The sequence below is a fragment of the Schistocerca serialis genome, chromosome 12 (assembly GCF_023864345.2).
Source record: "Schistocerca serialis cubense isolate TAMUIC-IGC-003099 chromosome 12, iqSchSeri2.2, whole genome shotgun sequence".
Lineage (NCBI taxonomy): Eukaryota > Metazoa > Arthropoda > Insecta > Orthoptera > Acrididae > Schistocerca > Schistocerca serialis.
Genome location: NC_064649.1, coordinates 18,475,514 through 18,488,111, shown reverse-complemented (window position 1 = coordinate 18,488,111; position 12,598 = coordinate 18,475,514). Strand labels below are relative to the sequence as shown.

Here is a 12,598-nt window from a genome sequence, read left to right as displayed (position 1 = left end):
GCGTCGGAACATTGATGCTGTAGATGACCTCCTGAATGGCTGTTTTCAGCTCAGCAGTGGTTTTGGGGTTACTGCTGTGCGCCTTGTCTTTAATATATCCCCACAAAAAGGCATGGCAAGTGTTTAGATCCGGAGAATATGGCGGCCAACAGGCGCCTATGCCAGTGGCCTCTGGGTACCCCAGAGCCAGAATGCGTTCCCCAAACTGGTCCTGCTTCGATGGGTGGAACTCCCTCCGTCTTGCATGAACCACATCTTGTCGTGATCAGGACCACTTTGGGTAATGGGGATGAAATCATCTTCCAAAACATTCACGTAACTTCGGGTAGTTACTGTGCCATCCAAGAATATCGCTCCGATTATTCCGTGACTGGACATTACAAACAACACAGTCACCCGTTAAGGATCTGGATATTTATCGATCGCCAAATGCGGATTCTCAGTCCCCCAAATACGCCAATTTTGCTTATTAACCAACCCGTCCAAATGAAAGTGGGCTTCTGCGCTAAGCCAAACCATACAGGCATACTAATTCCCATCATGCCGTACAGCCAACTGTGCAGTTTGAATGCTCTAGCGCAAACCCTTTAGAAGTTATGACGATTTTATTTCATAAAGCTCAATAATTGCCCCGCTCTATGTAGCAACTGATAAGCTGCAGTACTTCTTGTCGAGGTCAGTAGTATTAAATTTGCAGTCGATTGGAGACACAGACGATGACTGTTAAAAATTCGAGAGAATTATGTGATGAATAAAAGACTAGTATCCAGACTGAAACTGAAGCTGTTGCATTTATTAAATGAATGTTGGAAAAAGAAGTTAATAATTCTTGGAGAGTGGTGGAGATGATATCCCCAATTTAAAAAAAAAGGTATAAGAAATGCTCGTCAAAACTAAACTGGCTACAAATTATGTGCATGGTAATCAATAAGAGACTGAAAAGAATAATTGACGCCCCCTTACTAGAGAAACAAAATGGCTTTATAAAAGGACGATAATGCAGTGTCCGCAGCTCGTGGTCGTGCGGTAGCGTTCTCGCTTCCCACGCCCAGGTTCCCGGATTCGATTCCCGGCGGGGTCAGGGATTTTCTCTGCCTTGTGGTGACTGTGTGTTGTGTGGTGTCCTTAGGTTAGTTAGGTTTAAGTAGTTCTAAGTTCTAGGGGACTGATGACCATAGATGTTAAGTCCCATAGTGCTCAGAGCCATTTGAACCATTTGATAATGCAGTGACAATATTACAGTAATTCGGTAGATAAATGAAAACAGACGAGAACATAATCTTGAGACTCAAATTACGTTTGCAAATAATGCAAAAGCGTTCGATAGAGTAATACGTATGTGCTGTAGAGTGAATAGATATGTGCTGTGGAATATATTCGAAAGCCCAGGTTATCCAAAACATTAAATAATAATGATAAGCAGTTTGTTTTAAATAACTAAATTTTAATTAATACAGGCAAAGGGAGAACAAAACCAGCAGGATTACAGCAAGAGTGCAGTCTCTCACTCACTTATTTAATATATAAGCTGACGATATAGTAGACAATGGAAGGAGGAAGTGAACCCAAGAATAAAATTAATTCCTAGGAAAACAAATTTAAATACTCTGTTCTTTGCTGATGACCAAATAATTTTACAAAAGACGGACTATTATTTACCATTTTCTCTAAATCGCTTGTATTCAATAGATGAACTCTGTAACTTGAACACATCAGAGAATAAAACCAAAGTTATATATATATATATATATATATATATATATATATATATATATATATATATATATATTAAAGGAGAATACCCAGTACGCTCTAAAATAATGCAAAATGGGAAGGAAATCAGTTGAATAGGTACCTCGCTTTCAGGTGGTAGGGTGTGATGTAAGTCATGAATATGGTAATGACACCTCCCTAAGTTAAATATGTTTGATATGTCATTAGCCATAGAACATTAGCCAGTAAAAACTGGAAAGACACAAAGGTAATATTCTACAAAGTAATGCCAATATCTATGCTCACACACAGAAGTGAGACCTGGACAATAACTAAGAAAGACCAAAGAAGGAAAGTAAAAGGACATATCCTGAGAGATAAAATGAGCATTTCTGAAGCAGGGAAATAGTTAAATACATTTTCCATAAATGAAAGATAAGGAAATGGGATACCAAAACGTAAGAGGTATACTGAAAGCATGGGGCAGAAAGAGTAGTCTGACGTATAATATCTATAGATGTGTAGGACAGAGAAATACACGAAGACCAAGGAAAAACTGGCTTTTGTGAAGACGGAACAGGCTATGAGCTTACTCCTTGAAAAGAAAAAGAAGAAGGAGAAGACTGAGATTCCACGAAGGGCCAAGTGACTCCCTGCGCTCCCTGATCCCCCCTCCCCCACCACCCCCGCCCCTAACTTGTTGCGCATTATAATGACAAAGACTGCAGAGTTTTCAAAATATTGACAAATGGCTGATCTGGAAAAGTAAATCAGGGAGCTGTAAGATTTATATGAAAGCGCTATTTGGTACTTTGAAGAAATGAAGTTCCTGATCTATCAAGAGACGCCAGGTACCTTGTTGTCCACAATAGCAGAGGAGAGTGAAGGTCATGGTTTCACGGCATTAAGCAAAAGTATTTATACCGCTATCAGGAGTTCACAGGAGTGACCAATTAAAGCCGAGTTCCTGGTGACGCATCCCGGACGTAAACATTACGCAACAACATCGTTGAGCATTCGTAGCTCGCGCTTTCGAATTTGTGAGAATCGCTTTACTTTGAACTTCATAGGGCGCCTGTGAATCGTAATAATCTCCACCAGCATTTTTTTTGTAAGAACAAACACCAAATAACGTAAGCTACACCGTTAAACGAGCGAAGCTATTCCCACATGTGCGGGCGCCCCAGCATCCCGGAAACGTGCCTCGAAGTGGCGCATTATCGCTGGCGCGCTTCCTGCGCTCACGCCGGTGGAGCCAGCCTTGTCGCTTCGGCGCGTTATCTCTGACCGACGCTAGCGCCTCTAGTGGCCGGTGCGCTGACTACGCCACGCCGATCGCGAACGCGAGTCTAGTTCAAATGTGGCGCGGACAGTTCCGAAACTGTTGCTGGCAGTAGCGGAGTGCGAATTGTGAACACACCGAATTAAACGCACGCGAGTGGTTCTAAAAACGACAGTGTTTCAACCGTCAAGGGAGATAAGAGGCTTTGGCTGCGCACGTACATTGTAGGTAAGTTGTCATGACAACAAAGGTGTGCTACATACATTATTGTTTGTACGTGTAACAGGCTTAGCACCTCCAGCGAGAATAACAGCGGGTCTGTACTATACCGAAATTGCCACTCGTGTTTCAGTATCTTAAGTTAGGTATCCAGTAACAGTGCGATTTTATCTGTGCAAATTTCCTGCTGTATATCTACAGTGTCACGTTATGTTAATTAACCGACGTTATTGAGATTAAAAATATCATATTTGCTCTTATGTTCTTTACATCTGATATACTGCCGCGGTGTAAGTTTCTGTATTGCATATTCCTTATAACTTTTGTGTGCATTACTCAACCGTTTCAAAAGCCGATGACGCCGCTTACAAGATTGTAATAAGCTAGATTATATAGAGATGTGCAGTTTTCAAAAGTCTGTGTTGCGTGTCATTGAGATGCTTATGAAGAATCGTAGTGTGTATAAGGTGTGTTTTTGATCGTACCAGAGCAGGCAGATGTTTTTCCGCTGCAAAACTATTATTACTAAATTACAAAATTGTCCTTCGTAGTATCATTATTATCCAACAGAGCTATATCTTCCCTGATTTGATTAGAATTATTCAAATTCCGTTTATTTATATTTGAATCGTTGCACTGCGGATGGGTAAACATTCATGTCTGCCGTATTTTTCGCTTCGTTCTATAGTTTTTGTTTTATTTGTAGGGAAGAAAATCTGTGATATTCCGCAAAACATGCGTTTGTTCAAGAAGGTAGTATTCGTGTTCGTGTCACTGTCGTAAAAGATAAAATTAGTTTACAAACTTGTCGACATAATTACGTAACAAAGATTAATAACATATTAGACATGTGTTGAGTGAATTCGGCAGCAAGCCATTTTAAAGTGATAATTCATTCCTCAGCGGCTCCACGAATCACCTTTGGATCCATCTGGGGATCGGGAGGAATTTGCAATACTCTTCGTCTTCTTTGACTATTGTTGTAGTGGTAATGGCTGCTCAGAAGATATTTGTTACTGCGTATTTCGAATTAAATTTGTTTATAGCATTAATCATGTATTTTTGTTCTTTTCGAGGGAAATAACTTAAATCTCTGTTGCGCTTGAGAAAAAAATCTGTCTCGGCGGGAATTTTTATATTTTGCTGATTTATCAGCCTTTTTCTTTTCGGTAAATATGTTTGTTTCTCTTTCGATCGTACTGAATCGTGATCTCCATTACAGCCACAGATTTTTGGGATGCTTGATTCGTTTTCCTGTGTATACATAGTTACATTTCTTCTTGTGAAATGCATTTCGATTTACTAGTCGTCCATAGATGTATTGGTAACTGAATACGTGTATCGTAATCTCTATGTGAGCCATATAGCGGCAAGTATATTTAGCGACATTAGCTTCGATTTCTTCACGGTAAATGATTTAACTTACTTTTCAGTTTGCACTCTGTGTCGTGGTCTACATTACAGCGGTAATACAAGAGCTTCTTTTACGACATTGGAATCGTTTATTAATCCGTAACTGTTTCTAATTTGCGTCTATGCTGAGCATTGTAGATTTGTGACTCGAAATATTTCCATTCTCGGTGCTGTAAATTCTTGTAATTAACAGTGACTTTTCTTTATGTTTCAAAGTATTTCATAACATTGAAAAATATATTTTTTTCCGATCCTGCGCAATCACTTTCATTTTTTTTATTTCTACAAAAACATGTTATCGTTGCGTACTTGAATTAATTCGATGATATCCGTAGTTACTGAATGAGTGTTTTACAAATGCAAGAACTGCCTTTCAGCATTATTAATTATCTGACAGACATGCTGTAATTATTTGACAGCCATGCTGCTCTTTGAAGATTTCCAACGGCACGATGTACATGGGCAATAGAAATCACATATTGCCGAAAATACAGCCCAGCACTGTATTCTAGCTGACAACAGGATTTGCAGCCATATGTCGGTAACATTGCTGGTAGTGTTAGCTGCAGTAATTTCCGGCCAAGAAGTGTCAATACAGAACGTCGAGAACTAGATGAAAACGAGCGCCTAATAAAATACGCGTTGGTTTCCTGCATTTGCATTGCGCAAAGAAAAACGTTAGCCAGAAAAAGAGAAATCAAACTATGTGAAAGTGTTATTTTTCTGTAAGCGAACTGAAACTCCCCGTGCAGTATGCACACATCATCCAGTATACTGAAACACGATTTTGAGTTTACTGTCAAAGTGGTAAGACTAATATCAACATGTAAAACAGACTGTATACCAGTTTTCAACGAGACTGGTGACTACCTTCGGCTTTTGACTACTGGTGATCCATGAATGGTTTTTTTATTATTTATTTACTTTGTTTAAATTTTTATTGTGGCCTTCGGACTCGATCCGCTCAGCCACCCTCCAATACATGGTATGTCACAATTTAAACGGTAAATCCGATCACAAAAACATCCAAGACAAACATTGAATATTTACATTGGCCTATACAGAACAGTTGCCAAAAAGTGATACACAGCGAGCGATAAAATATGAAAATCTCACGCGTGGTTTTTGAAGGGCAGATGTTATATTGCGGGTCGCATAAAACTACATCAGCCGTGTGGCAGCTGAATCACCCTGGTTGTGTATATACGATGATACATCAATTCATGCACTACGAGTAGTGACTTCGCACTTGTAGGTGAGTGTTGTGCAGCAGTGGAACAATTCAGTTCTCGTGTATCGCAGTGGCAGCCGAAAATGATGCCCTCCTCTGGGGGGGGGGGGGGGGCGAATCAAACAGTTGTAGCCGGTAAGAGGTTCAGATGGAACCGTTCATGGTTAAAGCGGCGTCGGAACGTATTAACCATAACCTTCTGTGGTACAAGCCACTGTCGTGCATGCACATGTGGTAGTATAGCTGCATAAGTGGCGTCAACTAAAAAGACTTGCAATACGGCGGTCGAACCCCGAAGACGATATCCCGGCCAATAAGTGCCATACGTTCATACTTTCCTGCTTGTTGGTGCAATAGGCGCCTCTTGTTCTATGAGGTTCTAACCTGCTGCCGCAGAAGGTTTGTGTGATGAACATGGTCGTACGTTCTGGTCCTGTCGTGGATGGCAGCGTTTCCATCTTTCCAGAACGAAATAAACTAAATGTGCCTAAAATAGCTGAAATAAAACAAGGTGTATTATTGTGTAGTTTTATTTTTGCAATAATCACACTGTATGAGATATTTAGGAGGGAGAGGGTAAAGAAGTATACAAAAATGCAGGTAAGGTAGATATTATTAGGTAAGTCTTAACTATATGGAAAAAAATTTGATCAAATTTTATACACAGATAAGCCAATATGTAATCAGTCCTGATATTATTTTGACGTATTTGATTTTTATTTTAGTTTCTTTGGATCCAAGATCTTGAAAAATAATCTCTTCAGATCGTATGAGGTATGTAATTCTGCTTAAAATAACTTCAGGAAATAAATGTTGCACGGAATTTTGCATCATTTCGTCAATACGTGTGCAACGTTTCATTTTAATGGCGTTAATAGCCCGAGAGAAAACGTATAGATATCAAAAAATGTAAAGTTGCCAGAAAGTACAACAGAACAGAGAGGTATAGAAGCGTGCCTAGCGCAGTTCATGAGAGAAATGTACTGGGTGGTTATAATTAAAATGCAATTGTAATTATCTTATAGTGGCGAAACTTGGTAGGTATGCATTCTTTGCGGAAATTTTATATCTATACATGTTGTTGTTGTTGTTGTTGTGGTCTTCAGTCCTGAGACTGGTTTGATGCAGCTCTCCATGCTGCTCTATCCTGTGCAAGCTTCTTCATCTCCCAGTACCTACTGCAGCCTACATCCTTCTGAATCTGTTTAGTGTATTCATCTCGTGGTCTCCCTCTACGATTTTTACCCACCACGCTGCCCTCCAATACTAAATTGGTGATCCCTCGATGTCTCACAACATGTCCTACCAACCGATCCCTTCCTCTTGTCAAGCTGTGCCACAAGCTCCTCTTCTCCCCAATTCTATTCAATACCTCCTCATTAGTTATGTGATCTACCCATCTAATCTTCAGCATTCTTCTGTAGCACCACATTTCGAAAGCTTCTATTCTCTTCTTGTCTAAGCTATTGTATCGTCCACGTTTCACTTCCATACATGCCTACACTCCATACAAATACTTTCAGAAACGACTTCCTGACACTTAAATCAATACTCGATGTTAACAAATTTCTCTTCTTAAGAAACGCTTTCCTTGCCATTGCCAGTCTACATTTTATATCCTCTCTACTTCGATCATCATCAGTTATTTTGCTCCCCAAATAGCAAAACTCCTTTACTACTTTAAGTGTCTCATTTCCTAATCTAATTCCCTCAGCATCACCCGACTTAATTCGACTACATTCCATTATCCTCGTTTTGCTTTTGTTGATGTTCATCTTATACCCTCCTTTCAAGACACTGTCCATTCCGTTGAACTGCTCTTCCAAGTCCTTTGCTGTCTCTGACAGAATTACAATGTCATCGGCGAACCTTAAAAAGTTTTTATTTCTTCTCCATGGATTTTAATACCTACTCCGAACTTTTCTTTTGTTTCCTTTATTGCTTGCTCAATATACAGATTGAATAACATTGGGGATTGCTTCCCTTTCATACCCCTCGACTCTTATAACTGCCATCTGCTTTCTGTACAAATTGTAAATAGCCTATCGCTCTCTCTGTATTTTATCCCTGCCATCCTCAGAATTTGAAAGAGAGTATTCCAATCAACATGTCAAAAGCTTTCTCTAAGTCTACAAATGGTAGAAACGTAGGTTTGCCTTTCCCTAATCTTTCTTCTATGATAAGTCGTAGTGTCAGTATTGCCTCACGTGTTCCAACATTTCTACAAGATTCAAACTGATCTTCCCCGAGGTCGGCTTCTATCAGTTTTTCGATTCGTCTGTAAATAATTCGCGTTAGTATTTTGCAGCTGTGACTTATTAAACTGATAGTTCGGTAATTTTCACATGTATCAACACCTGCTTTCTTTGGGATTGGGATTATCGTATTCTTCTTGAAGTCTGAGGGTATTTCGCCTGTCTCATACATCATGCTCACCAGGTGGTAGAGTTTAGTCAGAACTGGCTCTCCCAAGGTTGTCAGTAGTTCTAATGGAATGTTGTCTACTCCCGGGGCCTTGTTTCGACTCAGGTCTTTCAGTGCTCTGTCAAACTCTTCACGCAATATCATATCTCCCATTTCATCTTCATCTACATCCTCTTCCATTTCCAGAATATTGTCCTCAAGTACATCGCCCTTGTGTAGGCCCTCTATATACTCCTTCCATCTTTCTGCTTTCCGTTCTTTGCTTAGAACTGGGTTTCCATCAAAGCTCTTGATATTCATGCAAGCGGTTCTCCTTTCTCCAAAGATCTCTTTAATTTTCCTGTAGGCAGTATCTATCTTACCCCTAGTGAGATAAGCCTCTACATCCTTACATTTGTCCTCTAGCCATCCCTGCTTAGCCATTTTGCACTTCCTGTCGATCTCATTTTTGAGACTTTTGTATCCCTTTTTGCCTGCTTCATTTACTGCATTTTTATATTTTCTCCTTTCATCAATTAAATTCAATATTTCTTCTGTTACCCAAGGTTTTCTACTAGCCCTCGTCTTTTTACCTATAAGATCCTCTGCTTCCTTCACTACTTCATCCCTCAGAGCTACCCGTTCTTCTTCTACTGTATTTCTTTCCCCCATTCCTGTCAATTGTTCCCTTATGCTCTCCCTGAAACTCTGTACAATCTCTGGTTCTCTCAATTTATCCAGGTTCCATCTCCTTAAATTCCCACCTTTTTGTAGTTTCTTCAGTTTTAATCTACAGTTTATAACCAATAGATTGTGGTCAGAGTCCACATCTGCCTCTGGAAATGTCTTACAATTTAAAACTTGGTTCCTAAATCTCTATCTGATACCTTTTAGTATCTCCAGGGTCCTTCCATGTATACAGCCTTCTTTTATGGTTCTTAAACCAAGTGTTAGCTATGATTAAGTTATGCTCTGCGCAAAATTCTACCAGGCGGCTTCCTCTTTCATTTCTTAGCCCCAATCCATATTCACCTACTATGTTTCCTTCTCTCCCTTTTCCTACTGATGAATTCCAGTCACCCATGACTATTAAATTTTCGTCTCCCTTCACTACCTGAATAATTTCTTTTATCTCATCATACATTTCTTCAATTTCTTCGTCATCTGCAGAGCTAGTTGGCATATAATCTTGTACTACTGTAGTAGGTGTGGGCTTCGTATCTATCTTGGCCACAATAATGCGTTCACTATGCTGTTTGTAGTAGCTTACCCGTACACCTATTTTTTTATTCATTATTAAACCTACTCCTGCATTACTCCTATTTGATTTTGTATTTATAACCCTGTACTCACCTCACCAGAAGTCCTGTTCCTCCTGCCACCAAACTTCACTAATTCCCACTATATCTAACTTTAACCTATCCATTTCCCTTTTTAAATTTTCTAACCTACCTGCCCGACTAAGGGATTCCACGCTCCGATCCGTAGAACGCCAGTTTTCTTTCTCCTGATAACGACGTCCTCTTGAGTAGTCCCCGCCCGGAGATCCGAATGGGGGACTATTTTACCTCCGGAATATTTTACCCAAGAGGACGCCATCATCATTTAATCATACAGTAAAGCTGCATGCCCTCGGGAAAAATTACGGCTGTAGTTTCCCCTTGCTTTCAGCCGTTCGCAGTACCAGAACAGCAAGGCCATTTTGGTTAATGCTACAAGGCCAGATCAGTCAATCATCCAGACTGTTGCCCCTGCAACTACTGAAAAGGCTGCTGCCCCTCTTCAGGAACCACACGTTTGTCTGGCCTCTCAACAGATACCTCTCCGTTGTGGTCGCACCTACGGTACGGCTATCTGTGTCGTTGAGCACGCAAGCCTCCCCACCAACGGCAAGGTCCATGGTTCATGGGGGGATCCATACATACCGGTATATATTTAATAACTCTTTAAATCTATACATACCGGTATATATTTAAAGAGTTATTAATGTTTCTCATTGTTGCTTGCACCTTTTCTTATGTTTCACTGAAGGTACGTTTTTAATTTAGAGTGAAAGAATAAGGGTATATAATTCTTTACAGTGAAAAGACAATTAACAGTGTAATACAACATGTATATTGAGCAAAATGATTGCTGTTTTCTGCTCTCACCTGTTTAAAGGACAACCAACACGACAACACAGATATTTTAGGGACAGTTTTTCAAGGAATATATGTGATATTTATCTACCCATGCCCTGTAATGTTGAATGGGGATGGCATGTGTAAGTGGAATTTTCATTTTGTTCTTTACCAATGAATATTGTTAGTATACTCTCCTTTACCAGGGATGTGAACATATCAGCAAATAATCAAGTTGAGCTTCAGCTTTCTTCTTAAACCCTCCCCGTAGGACTTTGAAATTCGTCAGTTTTTTTTTTTTTTTTTTTTTTTTTTTTTTTTTTTTTTTTTTTTTTTTTTTGCGATGAAGTCGTCTTTAAGTGTAGGTAAGAACAATGCCAAATTAAGTGTATTTTTAACTTTTTTCATAGACAATCTGAAGGGTATAACCTACTTTCTATACATAATATCAACTTAATGGCCTACATGTTAAATGTATAAAAATTTTGGTCTGTAGGCCAAATCATTACTGAATAGTAGACCTCTGACAATGGGGAAATTGCTGACTGACTAATCACCATGTGCACACCCATGAGTATTCAAACCCGTATTTATCAAAAGTGGTTAGAATCAGAACAGTGCTATTTGGCAGTTTTACTGTTAAGACATATAGGTATCCATGCACCAAATATGACTAAATTCTGAATTGGTTACTCTATCACTCCCTGTGACATTACACGGAATGATCGCAGTAATTTTTCATGGAATTATGAAGCGTGTTTTGAAATCTTAAATAAATACAAATAATTTTCCTTTAATCACATGGGTATAAATGGTTTCCTATAGTCAGTAAAATAAAGCTAGAAAAGCAGCCAATAAATTATATTAAAAAGGAGCCAGAGTTAGCTCTGAAAGTGCTGCTTTAGCAATACTCCACACGTGAGCTTCGACAATTTCGTTGCCTCTGATAACATACCCACAGCACGCCGATTTTCTTGTTACTACGTCGTAGTGCTGTAGTACAGTCTTTGATCTGGCACACCAAATAATCTTGGACCTCGTCGGGACCCTGAGATGGGGTACAGAAATGAAGCATAAAATTTATTTAATACAGTTACTTTTTGTTTAAAACACAATTACATGGAACTTGTGGCAGAGGTAGTTGGTACACCATATTTTTTGGAGAATTTCACGTGTTTCAGCAAGTCGTGTATCCTTTTTACGTACTTATAAAACTACATGCAAGTTAGCTTGTAGTTAAATTGGCACTGTAAGATTGATTGAACAGTCCCTGGCAGCAATCGATTTATTTCATCAGCCCACTGGGCCGACATCAGCGAAAATTCTCTTTCCACAGTGGCGTTATGTGCGGGAATAGAAAAGAAATACCCGCGTAATTTTAGCAGTTGGCATTTGCTCTCAGGATTTTCAGTTTCGTTAAGGAAGTAAATCCATCTTTCTTCCACAGAGAGTTACGACTTTCATTCTTCAGAATCACGCTTAGTATCTAAAAAGCTCTTTAGATACATATATTCCTGAAATCTTCACACCATTATTAGTCAGGTATATAGACGTTTTTTTAATCATCACCTTGTCTGGGTTTTCAGAGAGCGTCATCCAATCAAATACATGACATTTATTAAAACAAGTGGCCCATTTCTCTATGTAATCAAATGCTGTGGCATAGAAAGCTATTGTCTCTTTCTCAGATTTCGGAATCAAATTAATTATTTCTTGCTTAGGCTTTTCATTCTTTAATTTCTTCAAATTCATCTTGGGTTACATGCCAATAAAACGCAGTCTTCCTATCATTCATACAGCTTTGAGTGTCGATTAATGTATTTCTTATTCCAGCTATCGAGACTAGTTTTCTACACACTTTTTGTATTTTTTTCAAACAGAGCCAAGTCTGACTGCAGAACCATGAAGTAAATTTCACGGATCGGACTGCTGAAAGAAACTGAAATTATTTTAGGGGGCCTGTCTTCGCCGCCAAAAAAATTGTTTTAATGTAATCCAAAGCTTAAGAATTCTCAGTTGCGGGCATTAACGACAGCCATCTTGTTTTTGAGTGAGACGCGATAGTCTGATGAATAACATCAACACATAAGCAGAACTCTTTCAGCTTCTTTCACCTAAACGTGTATAGTAACAATTAATGAAATATTTTCATGACGATTATTTCAATTTCGACAGCTAAGTCTTCAGCAGCGCCTGGTATAGTATTATGGAAAATAT

The 12,598-nt window shown here is 39.2% G+C and overlaps 1 protein-coding gene across 1 annotated transcript in view; it reads left to right on the top strand.

The window, feature by feature from the left end:
* The first annotated feature begins 3,041 nt into the window (after positions 1 to 3,041).
* Positions 3,042 to 12,598, top strand: part of LOC126428077 (uncharacterized) — a 293,361-nt gene continuing 283,804 nt past the window's right edge. Inside the window, exon 1 of the mRNA XM_050089966.1 lies at positions 3,042 to 3,223. The gene's annotated coding sequence lies outside the window, so the exon portion shown is untranslated. The remainder of the gene's footprint in view (positions 3,224 to 12,598) is intronic.